Source organism: Kogia breviceps, chromosome 9, assembly GCF_026419965.1.
Source record: "Kogia breviceps isolate mKogBre1 chromosome 9, mKogBre1 haplotype 1, whole genome shotgun sequence".
Classification (NCBI taxonomy): Eukaryota; Metazoa; Chordata; class Mammalia; order Artiodactyla; family Physeteridae; genus Kogia; species Kogia breviceps.
The window spans coordinates 2,026,402-2,040,543 of NC_081318.1; positions in this window are offsets into that span (position 1 = coordinate 2,026,402).

Here is a 14,142-nt window from a genome sequence, read left to right on the forward strand (position 1 = left end):
GGGCGCCAGCGGTCCCGGGGCTCCTGAGGAAGCAGGGAGGGCGCGGTGGCCGGAGACCCACATCGGGGCTGGACGGCGCCGACGCCGACGTGGGGTCTCGAAGGGGCAGAAGCGGACAAGTGCAGTGTGGTGTGCAGGCAGCGGGGAGCGCTTCCCGGCAGGAGGCGGGCAGGGCCGTCGGGGTACATGCTGCGAACTGACAAGAAGGAAGAGCGTGACATGGGGTGGAATTCTGCGAGAAGAAACATCGCCCCCTTCGGAGAGCCTGGGGTGTCCGGTGAGAGGCCGGGGCCGGGAGCGTGGAACAGAGGGGCCGGGGCGCAGCCTCCGAAGGCTGAGGTCAGACGCCCGTCCTTGTGCCGCCCGTGGGAGGGCCCTGGGGACGTCGCGGACCTTGAGTCTCAGGAAACACAGACCGAAAGGGGAAGAAAAGGCAGAGGAGGCGTCCTCAGTGTCCCCGTGGCCCTCGATGCTTCCTACCCGAAGGAAAGGCAGGGGGCAGCCCCCCCCCCCCCCCCCCCGGCTTGTGCCTGGACTTCCGGGCTCCTCTGGCTGAGCAGTGGGAAGAGACGAGTCCGAAGCGAATGGGGCCTGAGCTGCTGGGCGGGACCCGGAGCGGCTCCTCCCCCGCGGCCCTCGCGGCGCGGAGCCTCCTTCACCCTCCGTGTCCGACGTCCTCCCCGGCCTCCCCCACCCTCCTCTTCCTCCTCACCTTGACTCTTGCCTCACTGTTGGTTGACTTGACATTTGAACCTAATTTTTATGTGACAGCAGTGCCTTTAGACGATAGGAGAGACGGCGATAAAGCCTTTTAAACGTACGGCAAGTGTATGAAACTTCTGGAATCCAAAGTGAAAGAAAGCCAGTATGTATGATATTTGTAGGGGTAGGAAAATGAGCATATAAAGTAATTGGGAGAAAGTGACGAGGAACGGAAAGAAAAACATGACAACAAAGTGAGGCGTATGGAAGCCATCAGTCTGAACAAATCCGTGAAATGTTTTTCTTGGTCCGAATGGGCATGAGCGCCGGCAGTTGGTCATCGTTTGGGGAAACTGGCTCCGCTCTTCCTTCGCGCAGGAGCAGATCCGTGGTGAAAACTGTGTGTGTTCGGCTCCTTAGGGGAGACACGTGTAGTCAGCCCCAAGCTTCCTTTGTAAATCATTGTAATAAAGAGAGGCTTGTGACGATCTGGCTGCTGTTCTCCTTGGAGCAGACATGGAAGAATGTTGTTAGCACCCTGAAATTCTGAAAAAGCTGGTGGCAGTTCATTAATTGGAGCCCTCACCTCTTCAGCCATTTACGAGATTGCCTTCTTGATTACAGACGGGTTTTCTTCTTCGTTTTTTTTAAATCTGAGGTTTTGTTTGTTTCTGTTTTTCTTCATGTTCCTTTAGTTGTTTTGGCTTTTTGTGTATGTGTGTGTGTGTTCTACATTGCCATGAACTGAACGCTAATGAAAAGGCTTACGGCCCTATTTGGTAAAAGAGAAACAAGCAAACCTCCAAAATAAAAAAACAAAAACAAACAATTGAACAACTCCTCTGTTTTTTAATGCTCTGCAATTTTAGCACCACTTCCTTTTATAAGATGTAAGTAGCCATGTGAAACTTTTGGCAACAACAAGGCTGATCATTACAGCCACGTTGAGTAGCGATTTTATTTTATTTTATTAATTATTTTTTTTGAAAAAAAATTCACAGTATTTATTATTTTTCTTTTTTAAAAAACATCTTTATTGGAGTATAATTGCTTTAAAGTGTTGTTAGTTTCTGCTGTGTAACAAAGTGAATCAGCTATATGTGTACGTATATCCCCATATCCCCTCCCTCTTGCATCTCCCTCCCTATCCCACCCCTCTAGGTGGTCACAAAGCACCGAGCTGATCTCCCTGTGCTGTGCGGCTGCTTCCCACTAGCTATCTATTTTACGTTTGGTAGTGTATATATGTCCATGCCACTCTCTCACTTTGTTCCAGCTTACCCCTCCCCTCTCCCCGTGTCCTCAAGTCCATTCTCTGCCTCTGCATCTTTATGCCTGTCCTGCCCCTAGGTTCGTGAGAACCATTTTTTTTTTTTTTTTTAGATTCTATATATATGTGTTAGCATAGAGTATTTGTTTTTCTCTTTCTGACTTACTTCACTCTGTATGACAGACTCTAGGTCCATCCACCTCACTACAAATAAATCAATTTCATTTTCTTTTTATGGCTGAGTAATATTCCATTGTATATATGTGGCACATCTTTATCCATTCATCTGTCGATGGACACTTACGTTGCTTCCATGTCCTGGCTATTGTAAATAGTGCTGCAATGAACATTGTGGTACATGAGTCTTTTTGAATTATAGTTTTCTCAGGGTATATGCCCAGGAGTGGGATTGCTGGGTCATATGGTAGTTCTGTTTTTAGTTTTTAAAGGAATTTCCATACTGTTCTCCATAGTGGCTGTATCAATTTACATTCCCAAAAATGGTGCAAGAGGGTTCCCTTTTCTCCACATCCTCTTCAGCATTTATTGTTTGTAGATTTTTTGACGATGGCCATTCTGACCGGTGTGAGGTGATACCTTATTGTAGTTTTGATTTGCATTTCTCTAATAATTAGTGATATTGAACATCCTTTCATGTGTTTGTTGGCAATCTGTATATCTCTTTGGAGAAATGTCTGTTTAGGTCTTCTGCCGATTTTTGGATTGGTTTTTTTTTTTTTTTTTTTTGCGATTCGCGGGCCCCTCACTGCTGTGGCCTCTCCCGCCGTGGAGCACAGGCTCCAGACGTGCAGGCCCAGCGGCTACGGCCCATGGGCCCAGCCACCCCGCGGCACGCGGGACCCTCCCGGACCGGGGCACGAACCCGCGTCCCCCGCATCGGCAGGCAGACTCCCAACCACTGCGCCACCAGGGAAGCCCGGGTTGTTTGTTTTTTTGATATTGAGATGCATGAGCTGCTTGTATATCTTGGAGAGTAATCCTTTGTCAGTTGCTTCATTTGCAAATATTTTCTTCCATTCTGAGGGTTGTCTTTTGGTCTTGTTTATGGTTTCCTTTGCTGTGCAAAAGCTTTTAAGTTTCATTAGGTCCCATTTTTTTTTTTTTTTTTTTTTTTTTTTTTTTGCGGTACGCGGGCCTCTCACTGTTGTGGCCTCTCCCGTTGCGGAGCACAGGCTCCGGACGCACAGGCTCAGCGGCCATGGCTCACGGGCCCAGTCGCTCCGCGGCATGTGGGATCCTCCCGGACCAGGGCACGAACCCGTGTCTCCTGCATCCGCAGGCGGACTCTCAACCACTGCGCCACCAGGGAAGCCCTAGGTCCCATTTTTTAATTTTTGTTTTTATTTCCATTTCTGTAGGAGGTGGGTCAAAAAGGATCTTGCTGTGATTTATGTCATAGAGTGCTCTGCCTATGTTTTCCTCTGAGAGTTTGATAGTGTCTGCCTTACATATAGGTCTTTAATCCATTCTGAGTTTATTTTTGTGTATGGTGTTAGGGAGTGTTCTAATATCATTCTTTTATATGTAGCTGTCCATTTTTCCCAGCACCACTTTTTGAAGAGGCTGTCTTTTCTCCACTGTATATTCTTGCCTCCTTTATCAAAGATAAGGTGACCATATGTGCATGGGTTTATCTCTGGGCTTTCTATCCTGTTCCATTGGTCTATATTTCTGTTTTTGTGCCAGTACCATACTGGTTACTGTATCTTTGTAGTATAGTCTGAAGTCAGGGAGCCTGATTTCTCCAGCTGTGTTTTCCTTTCTCAAGATTGCTTTGGCTATTCGGGGTCTTTTGTGTTTCCATACAAATTGTGAAATTTTTTGTTTTAGTTCTGTGAGAAATGCCAGTGGTAGCTTGATAGGGATTGCATTGAATCTCTTGGTTGCTTTGGGTAGTTATAGTCATTTTCAAAATATTGATTCTTCCAATCCAAGAACTTGGTATATCTCTCCCATCTGTTTGTATCATCTTTAATGTCTTTCATCAGTGTCTTATAGTTTTCTGCATACAGGTCTTTTGTCTCCTTAGGTAGGTTTATTCCTAGGTATTTTATTCTTTTTTGTTGCAGTGGTAAATGGAGTGTTTCCTTAATTTCTCTTTCAGATTTTTCATCATTAGTGTATAGGAATGCCAGAGATTTCTGTGCATTAATTTTGTGTCCTGATACTTTACCAAATTCATTGATTAGCTCTAGTAGTTTTCTGGTAGCATCTTTAGGATTCTCTATGTATAGTATCATGTCATCTGCAGACAGTGACAGTTTTACTTCTTTCCGATTTGGATTCCTTTTATTTCTTTTTCTTCTTTGATTGCTGTGGCTAAAATGTCCAAAACTATGTCGAATAGTAGTAGTGAGAGTGGACAACCTTTTCTTCTTCCTGATCTTAGTGGAAATGGTTTCAGTTTTTCACCATTGAGAATGATGTTGGCTGTGGGTTTGTCATATATGGCCGTTATTATGTTGAGGTAAGTTCCCTCTATGCCTGCTTTCTGGAGGGCTTTTATCATAAATGGATGTTGAATTTTGTCAAAAGCTTTTTCTGCATCTGTTGAGATGATCATATGGTTTTTATCCTTCAGTTTGTTAACATGGTGTATCACATTGATTGATTTGTGTATATTGATGAATCCTTGCATTCCTGGGATAAACCCCCTTGATCATGGTATATGAGCCTTTTAATATGCTGTTGGATTCTATTTGCTAGTATTTTGTTGAGGATTTTTGCATCTATGTTCATCAGTGATATTGGCCTGTAGTTTTCTTTCTTTGTGAGTGACATCTTTGTCTGGTTTTGGTATCAGGGTGATGGTGGCCTCGTAGAATGAGTTTGGGAGTGTTCCTCCCTCTGCTATCTTTTGGAAGAGTTTGAGAAGGATAGGTGTTAGCTCTTCTCTAAATGTTTGATAGAATTCGCCTGTGAAGCCATCTGGTCCTGGGCTTTTGTTTGTTGGAAGATTTTTAATCACAGTTTCAATTTCAGTGCTTGTGATTGGTCTGTTTATAGTTTCTGTGTCTTCCTGGTTCAGTCTTGGAAGGTTGTGCTTTTCTAAGAATTTGTCCATTTCTTCCAGGTTGTCGATTTTATTGGCATAGAGTTGCTTGTAGTAATCTCTCATGATCCTTTGTATTTCTGCAGTGTCAGTTGTTACTTCTTCTTTTTCATTTCTAATTCTGTTGATTTGCGTCTTCTCCCTTTTTTTCTTGATGAGTCTGACTAATGGTTTATCAATTTTGTTTATCTTCTCAAGGACCCAGCTTTTAGTTTTATTGATCTTTGCTGTCATTTATTTTTCATTCATTTCTGATCTGATCTTTATGATTTCTTTTCTTCTGCTAACTTTGGGGTTTTTTTGTTCTTCTTTCTCTAATTGCTTTAGATGTAAGTTTAAGTTGTTTATTTGAGATGTTCCTTGTTTCTTGAGGTGGGATTGTATTGCTGTAAACTTCCCTCTTAGAACTGCTTTTGCTGCATCCCATAGGTTTTGTGTCATTGTGTTTTCATTGTCATTTGTTTCTAGGTATTTTTGATTTCCTCTGATTTCTTCAGTGATCTCTTGGTTATTTAGTAACATATTGTTTAGCCTCCATGTGTTTGTATTTTTTACAGTTTTTTTCCCTGTAACTGTGATCTAGTCTCATAGCGTTATGGTCTTAAATTTACCAATGCTTGATTTGTGACCCAAGATATGATCTATCCTGGAGAATGTTCCATGAGCGCTTGAGAAGAAAGTGTATTCTGTTGTTTGTGGATGGAATGTCCTATAAATATCAATTAAGTCCATCTTATTTAATGTGTCACTTAAAGCTTGAGTTTCCTTATTTATTTTCATTTTGGATGATCTGTCCATTGGTGGAAGTTGGGTGTTAAAGTCCCCTACTATTATTGTGTTACTGTCAATTTCTCCTTTTATGGCTGTTAGCATTTGCCTTATGTATTGAGGTGCTCCTATGTTGGGTGCAGAAATTTTTACAATTGTTGTATCTTCTTGGATTGATCCCCTGATCATTGTGTAGTGTCCTTCTTTGTCTCTTGTAAGAGTCTTTATTTTAAAGTCTGTTTTATCTGATATGAGAATTGACACTCCAGCTTTCTTTTGATTTCCATTTGCATGGAATATCTTTTTCCATCTCCTCACTTTCAGTCTGTATGTGTCCCTAGGTCTGATGTGGGTCTCTTGTAGACAGCATATGTATGGGTCTTGTTTTTGTATCCATTCAGCCAGTCTGTGTCTTTTGGTTGGAGCATTTAATCCATTTACATTTAAGGTAGTTATCGATATGTATGTTTCTATTACCATTTTCTTAATTGTTTTGGGATTGTTTTGGTACGTCTTTTCTTTCTCTCGTGTTCCCTGCCTAGAGAAGCTCTTTTAGCATTTGTTGTAAAGCTGGTTTGGTGATGCTGAATTCTCTTAGCTTTTGCTTATCTGTAAGGGTTTTAATTTCTCCATCAAATCTGAATGAGATCCTTGCTGGGTAGAGTAATCTTGGTTGTAGGTTTTTCCCTTTCATCACTTTGAATATGTCCTGCCACTGCCTTCTGGCTTGCAGAGTTTCTGTTGAAAGATCAGCTGTTAACCTTATGGGGATTTCCTTGTATGTTATTTGTTGTTTTTCCCTTGCTGCTTTTAATATATTTTCTTTGTATTTAATTTTGGATAGTTTGATTAGTACGTGTCTTGGCATGTTTCTCCTTAGATTTATCCTGTATGGGACTCTCTGTGCTTCCTGGACTTGATTATTTCCTTTCCCATATTAGGGAAGTTTTCAACTATAATCTCTTCAAATATTTTCTCAGTCCCTTTCTTTTTCTCTTCTTCTTCTGGGACCCCTATAATTCGAATGTTGGTGCATTTAATGTTGTCCCAGAGGTCTCTGAGACTGTCCTCAGTTCTTTTCATTCTTTTTTCTTTATTCTGCTCTGCAGTGGTTATTTCCAGTATCTTATCTTCCAGGTCACTTATCCGTTCTTCTGCTTCAGTTATTCTGCTATGGATTCCTTCTAGAGAATTTTAAATTTCATTTATTGTGTTGTTCATCATTGTTTGTTTGCTCTTTAGTTCTTCTGGGTCCTTGTTAAACGTTTCTTGTATTTTCTCCATTCTATTTCCAAGGTTTTGGATCATCTTTACTATCATTACTCTGAATTCTTTTTCAGGTAGACTACCTACTTCCTCTTCATTTGTTTGGTCTGGTGGGTTTTTACTTTGCTCCTTCATCTGCTGCATATTTCTCTTTCTTCTCATTTTGCTTAACTTATTGTGGTTGGGGTCTCCTTTTCACAGGCTGTAGGTTTGTAGTTCCTGTTGTTTTGGTGTCTGCCCCCGTTGGGTAAGGTTGGTTCAGTGGGCTGTGTAGGCTTCCTGGTAGAGGGGACTGGTGCCTGTGTTCTGGTGGATGAGGCTGGATCTTGTCTTTCTGGTGGGCAGGACTGTGTCTGGTGGTGTGTTTTGGGGTGTCTGTGAACTTATTATGATTTTAGGCGGCCTCTCTGCTAATGGGTGGGGTTGTGTTCCTGTCTTGCTAGCTGTTTGGCCTGTGATGTCCAGCACTGCCGTTTGCTGGTCGTTGAGTGGAGCTGGGTCTTAGCGTTGAGGCAGAGATCTCTGGGAGATCTGTTGCCGATACATATTATGTGGGGCTGGGAGGTCTCTGGTGGTCCAGTGTCCTGAACTCAGCTCTCCCACCTCAGAGGCTCAGGCCTGACGCCCGGCCAGAGAACCAAGACCCTGTCGGCCACATGGCCAGGTTACACCACAGTCCCTTTCTCTTGTCCTGCTGAAGCACTGGATGTTTATTCTAAATACTTCATTCAGCCATACAGAGCACAAACCTTTCTGAAGGGCAGTTTGAGATCTCTGTGGAAATATTGCAGCGAGTATGGCAGAGACACCGGCGTCCTGGAGTGAGCGAGAGCGAGAGCTTGGAGATGGTGCTCACCCACTGGCCTGCTCGGTCTCTGTGGAGAAGGTCAGTCAGCCCTGAGTAGTGATTTTGTATACTGATAGACTACTTAGTAGTAATTACATTGAACTTTCCATGGAATTAGATGTTTATTTGCCACGCAACTTTTGTATTTCATCAAAATGATGCGATTTACACAGAAAAGATAATTATCCTATGACTATGAGGCTTTGACCCTGAACTCTGCCTTAATAATTAGTTATAGTTTATTTTTTTATTTTATTTTTTTTTGCGGTACGTGGGCCTCTCACTGCTGTGGCCTCTCCCGTTGCGGAGCACAGGCTCTGGATGCGCAGGCTCAGCGGCCACGGCTCACGGGCCCAGCCACTCCGCGGCACGTGGGATCCTCCCGGACTGGGGCTCGAACCCGCGTCCCCCGCATCGGCAGGCGGACTCTCAACCACTGCGCCACCAGAGAAGCCCTAGTTATAGTTTCTGATGTAATTAAATCATTGAGCGAGATCCTGCTGGGCCAGCAGACAGCTAACAGCACGGAAATACAGACTGAAATGCAAAGACATAGTGATGAAGTCCCGTGAGCTTTCACTCAGGCCACGTCCGCAGGGCGGGGCTACTGCCGTGACCCTCTCCTGACCAGCACCCATTCTGCTGTGTGCGCTGAGCATTTTGCATCTGCCCACATCTGTGTGGAGCTTGTGGCATGTCGCCTGCTCGCGAGGGACTGACTGTAGTCAGTGGACTGGACCGACGCAGGCATGATCCCATGAGGCTTCCCATGGATTTGCTGTAGGGCTGGGAATGTGATCCAGTTTGGGCCCATGACACTTAGAAGTTTGCTGGGGGCTGCAGGGCAAGCTCTTGCTCACTCCTAAGAGTCATGGAAAATCTTTCCTCCTTCGGTAGCATCTTCTGAAGTGGGGAGCATGGAGCCAAGACCACTACTCTGACCCACCTTATAACCACAAGCAAACCAGCTTGAAGTGGAGACCATGGGTGCCAGCTTCGAGGGAGGGAGGTCATTTGGGGTCCTGATGTTGTCAGGATCGTTTGGGCCCTCCTCTGAAGCTCCGGGGCCCAGGTGACTGCGGCACGTTGCGTTTTCTGTTACTTGGAGACGAAGGCACACTCGCTGAGGTTGGTGACGTGCGGCCCCATCCTCTGGCAACTCCTTGCGGATAGAAGCGTACCTTCTGTCCTCAAGCCTGCTTGTTTCCTCCACTTGCTGCTGAGTGATTTCTAGCCGGTCCCACATTCACCTGAACGTGAAAAAGATCCACACTATTGAAACTATCAAATCAGACGACCTCTGAAGGACACTTCAAGAGAGGCATTTCAAGTAAATTCCAACAAGTGCCCAAGGTAGAGCGCGTATGTAGGGGTGTGTGTCGGTGTGCATGCGGAATTGGTTACTCATGGTAGTAGCCATTGTTAATGAGGCTTTTCTGTCACGTTATGCCCCCGGATTTTCTGATTTAAAAAAATTCACACTGGAACTGGACCAGAAAGCATTATAAATATGAGAATCTTCTCCAGGAAATTCCTTCCTCATCTTCAAGGATCTGTCACATTACCTATTTTAAAAGTATTATCTCCCAGTTTGGTTTGGGGCAAACTTTATCTTTTATTAAGGAAATTTGGCCCTTTTCACATTCTTCATATATCTTCATTTAAAACCTTGATTCAGCTAGCGACTTCATAGGTATCTGGTGTGTATTTTCTGTTTTTTCTAATCGATGACGCTGAAGGAGACTTGACCCCTCCCCCACTTGTTTGTAATTACTTACAGTTAGTTTATGTTTCTAAATTTAAGAAAACACTTCCGGTGGCCCATCTATTTGATCAGGTATATTCTCGTGATTATAATATTGCTTCAGAGATTAATTTACAAAACATACAGTTGACGCTTTTAATTAATAGCCTGCCACAGAGCAGAGTTCAGTGATGTAACCTAGTGGTCCAGACCTACAATTTATGGACTATTAGTTAGCTGTTAACTTATCTGCTCACGTGACCTGTTGATCCATCAGCTTGATGGAGAGTAGAGACCTGAATGATCCTAGAAGATATTTTACAGAACTTTCAAAAGAAAGATTTCCAGGAAAAGTTGATCCTTCGATAAAAAAGTGAAAGAAAAAAAGTTCATTAATTTCCAAGGCATTTCCCGCTTTCCACCCCAAAACAGGCACATAATCATTTGAATAGTGTTATACCTTAAAAAATTATTCCTAACAACACTGGTGAAGTGACATAATGAACTTTTTTGTTGTTGTTGTTCTTAAAAAAAGGAGGGGGAATCAAAAATGATTTTTTGCAGATCTTTGGAATGATATCAAGCATAAATTTTAATTGGGCTTCATTTACTAAGTGCTGCATTACCTCATCCTTTGGTTTTAACTATGGATTTTCTATAAATCTTCGTATGGCTAAACATGATAAACTGCTCAACATACCATGGAACAAGGCGGTGCTTATTAGCACTTGGGAAGTTATTGATTGCTTGTCTTGATTAATCTTTTATGGGTCTCTGCAGTATTAATTCCAGAGAAAAGACTGTGGCTTCTACTGCCGTAGACCTCATTCATACTTTCTATTTCAATTACAAGATTTTTGTTACCTACAACTATTAGTCTAGTTATGACTTTTCTAGCACAAATTCTTTTGGTCTCTGTTTGTCAAGAGTGAGCATTTAAAAATTGATTTTCAAGATGTGTCAGTAGGATGAAAAGTGTGGCCCCAAAGTGTTTCATACACTTAAAAGTAAAAAGGAATTTTAATTTATGTTTTAAAATAAATAAAGTTTCATTTTCTGGGTTATGTAAGTTTAAAATATGTATACGTGTGTGGAGGGGGTGAGGGTGGGGGAGGGGGGGTGAGGGTGGGGGAGGGGGGGTGAGGGTGGGGGAGGGGGGTTGTTTTTTAAGCTGAGAAGTCAGGAGTTTTTAAGTGAACAGCCGGTGGTACTTTCATGCTGACTCTCACTATGGATCGGGCTTGGGCGCTTTCTAAACCGGAAATAACTTACATTGTGGAATTGTATCGGGGGTGAGGAAGTTGTAATATCGCCACAGGCGGCCTCGGACGGAGCGTGGAGGCCCCGAGTGCAGAGCGGGCGGTGGTGGGGGAGCCTAGCCTAGCCTAGACCCCGGTTTGGGGCAGGGGCAGCTTGGGGACATGGGCTCAAGGCTGCGTCTGCAGCGCTCTCGCTCTGAGACTGGGGGGGGGGGGCAGGGGGGGCTGCTGTGCCCCACTCCTGTGTCACCATCGCCTTAGGGATGGACAGCCGGCCTCGCGGGAGGCAGGCGGGGTTCCGACCCAGGGATGCTAGCGTCCCACCCGGTTCCAGAGTTTCATTCCTCAGAGCAAGGTATTCAAGTTTCCTGGTAAAGTGCAGATCTCTCCTGGGCGGAGCCATCCTCTAAGTTCCTCTCAATTGACTGAGTCTGCGTGGCCCAGCGCAGCACGCGCATTTCTTTAATTCAGCTTCAGAGTTGGCTGGCTAATTAGTTAAGGCTGTTGGCAGGGAAGTCTCGGCCGGAGGCTGACCCAGAGGGCAAGGAGCAAAGTACCTGATGGGGAGAGGGCAGAGCGCGGCCGATGGGACTTGAGGGTGCGCCAGGGTCACCTCGGGCTGGTGAGCAGTGCAGTCTGGAGGGAAGATGGGATTTCACATCGACAAACTCATAAGTAGCAGACAGTCAGCGTCAGTGTCAGATTCTGTGACTCTCGTTTCCAATTTCCATGAAGCCACATATGCTTAAGAAGGGTCATTTTAAGGAAGTTTTTAGGTAACCGTGTTTGCTGACTAACGTGTCACGTCATGGCTCTGAGATACCTTCTGTCTCTGTGCCCTCGTTGATCCATCAGGGCGGGACGGGGAATGGGTGATGCGCCCTCATTCCGAGGAACAAGCGAGCAGGTTTAGCAAATGGGCCTCAGGTTGGAGATGCGAGTCACTGTGTGTGTTCCCGACTCAGCTTTCAGCTCAGTGTAGTTTTGTTGGTCTCTTTGAGATTATGCGTTCTGGGACTGGGGTGTCGTGTTTCGGTGGTTGTGCTGATTAATTGAGAGTTAACCAGTAAAGACCATTCATTTTTAACTTTTATCTGAAATCAGAAAGACCTGATTTGAAAACTGGTTCCATCCTTTACCAGCTCTTTGAACTCGGGCAAGCTGCTTACTCTCATTTATTCATCGTCCTAATCTGTGCCTCCCAGTGTCCTTGCAAGGATTACATTAGGTGAAATGTGCCCTAACACACAGGAGAGGCTCAAAAAGTGGGAGCTACTATTTAGTGACCTGAAGTTTTAGTGAAAGCTTTGGTGTGATGCAATAAAAATAATTGAATCCTTCAATAATGACTGATGTTGAATTAGCTAATATCTATGTGCCAGGAATTGGGACAATAAAGACGAAAAAGTTCCCACCCTCTGGGAGCCCACAGTCTACAGGTAAATCTTTTCTTGAGTGCTGATTTCCAGACTAGTTCCCTTTCTTCAGGGTTAAGATTGTGGACCCTGAAGCTGAGGGCTGACTCCAGGATGGCGGAGTAGAAGACTATGATTTTGAAATTTCTGTTCTCATTTAAATGTTGTATCTCTTTCTGAAATGGTGATGCAGGTGGTAAAGGTGAAGGTTGGGGAGTTTGCTGGGGTTTAGATGTGTGTGATGTTGAGATAGGGGAAAACAGGGCGGAGGCATTTCCAGTAGACGAAGCTGCAGCGGAAAAAACACGAGGGTATGAAGTTTCAGGATGTGCTTCTGGGATAATGACTAGATTTGAAAATTAGGAAGTAAATTCAAGTCAGTGAAGTGTAGGCTCAGATGACTGCTGGGGAAGATAAGAGAAGAGCGTCACGTCTTAGGTTATGTCAGCAATGCAACCCAGAGCTGTCAAGCGACGCTGCTGGACTCACCTGGAACGTAGCACATGTCCTGCCGTCTGTGCTCGTAGATGAGGGGCCTTGGTCTGGAGGATTCAGGTAGAAGAGGCTCTTCCTCTCCCTCCCTCCCTTCCTCCCTTCTTCCTTCTCTAAAGAGAAGTAAAATCTTTTCCTTGATCCTCTCAGGGTCCCTGGCTGGGTCTGAAAATTAAACCAACAGACGAACAGGGAAAAACACACGTGTTTATTTAATATAATGTTTTACGTGATACCTTCCTAAGACCCAAAGGAAGGCACCTGAGTGTTGGATTTGCTGAGATTTGCTGCAGGCGTGGGCAGGCGTGGAGAAGCGGGACGGGACAGGGGGTGATGTCCATGCGTGAAGCCGGGTGGCTGAGCCAGGCCTGTTACTGGCTTCTTCTCAGTCCAGGGGATAAACGTGCTTCTTTCCTCTGGGTAGAGAGAGGGTCTTGTGACTGGCTTCCGGGGAGAAGGGGAGGTTGGAGAGACCTTCCTGCTTCTGACACTTTCTCTAACTCCTGCAGCTTGAAACAGTCAATATAACACGGTGCCATGTTTTGGCATAGCACGCCCTGAACCCCATTACTTCCGTCCTCCCCCAAGCACAGGCCGAGTGCCTGCTGCATGCCAGGGGGCACCCCCACAGCTTCCTGCTGCCTCATGCTGCAACGGAAGACAGACACATACACACTTACATGTATTTGTAGTGACAAGTGCAGTCATGAAAACATGTAATAGAGAGTGACCAGGACCTGCTTCGCTGCCCACGCAGGGAAGAGCTTTCTAAAGAGGTGACTTTTTTTCTTTTTAAAGAAAAATTTTAATTCAAAAAAGTCAGAAGAAACCATTTTAACAGAAATGACAACGATTCATGTCCTTGATATATAAAGAGTGTCTGAAGATCGGAAAGATAAGCAGGTTTTCCACGTAAGAAAAACACAGAGATCGCAGTGCTGGCCTGGGCAAGAGATAAATGAGAACGCAGGCGTGACTCATGCCGCTGGGTGGGGACTGAAGTTGACCTAAATAGGATGCACAGCCCGCACGTCAAGTGTTGGTCCTGTAAATCTTCCAGAAGAGGTGACCTCTAAGCTGGCATCTGCAGCTGTGAGGGAGCTCAGCCTCTCCGCTGTGTAACCGGGCCTTGCCTGCCCCCAAGCACAGCGCCTCACCCCTGGCCCCACGGTCCCGCGCCGCCTGTGTCCGCCGTCTGAAGACTTCGCTCTCTTTCTCTGTACTTCCTAATTAAATCTGCCTGTAGGAACGTGGCTTTAGGACTCACCCTAAGATCGTCGTCTTTACAGCTTAAGCGTTCCTAGCT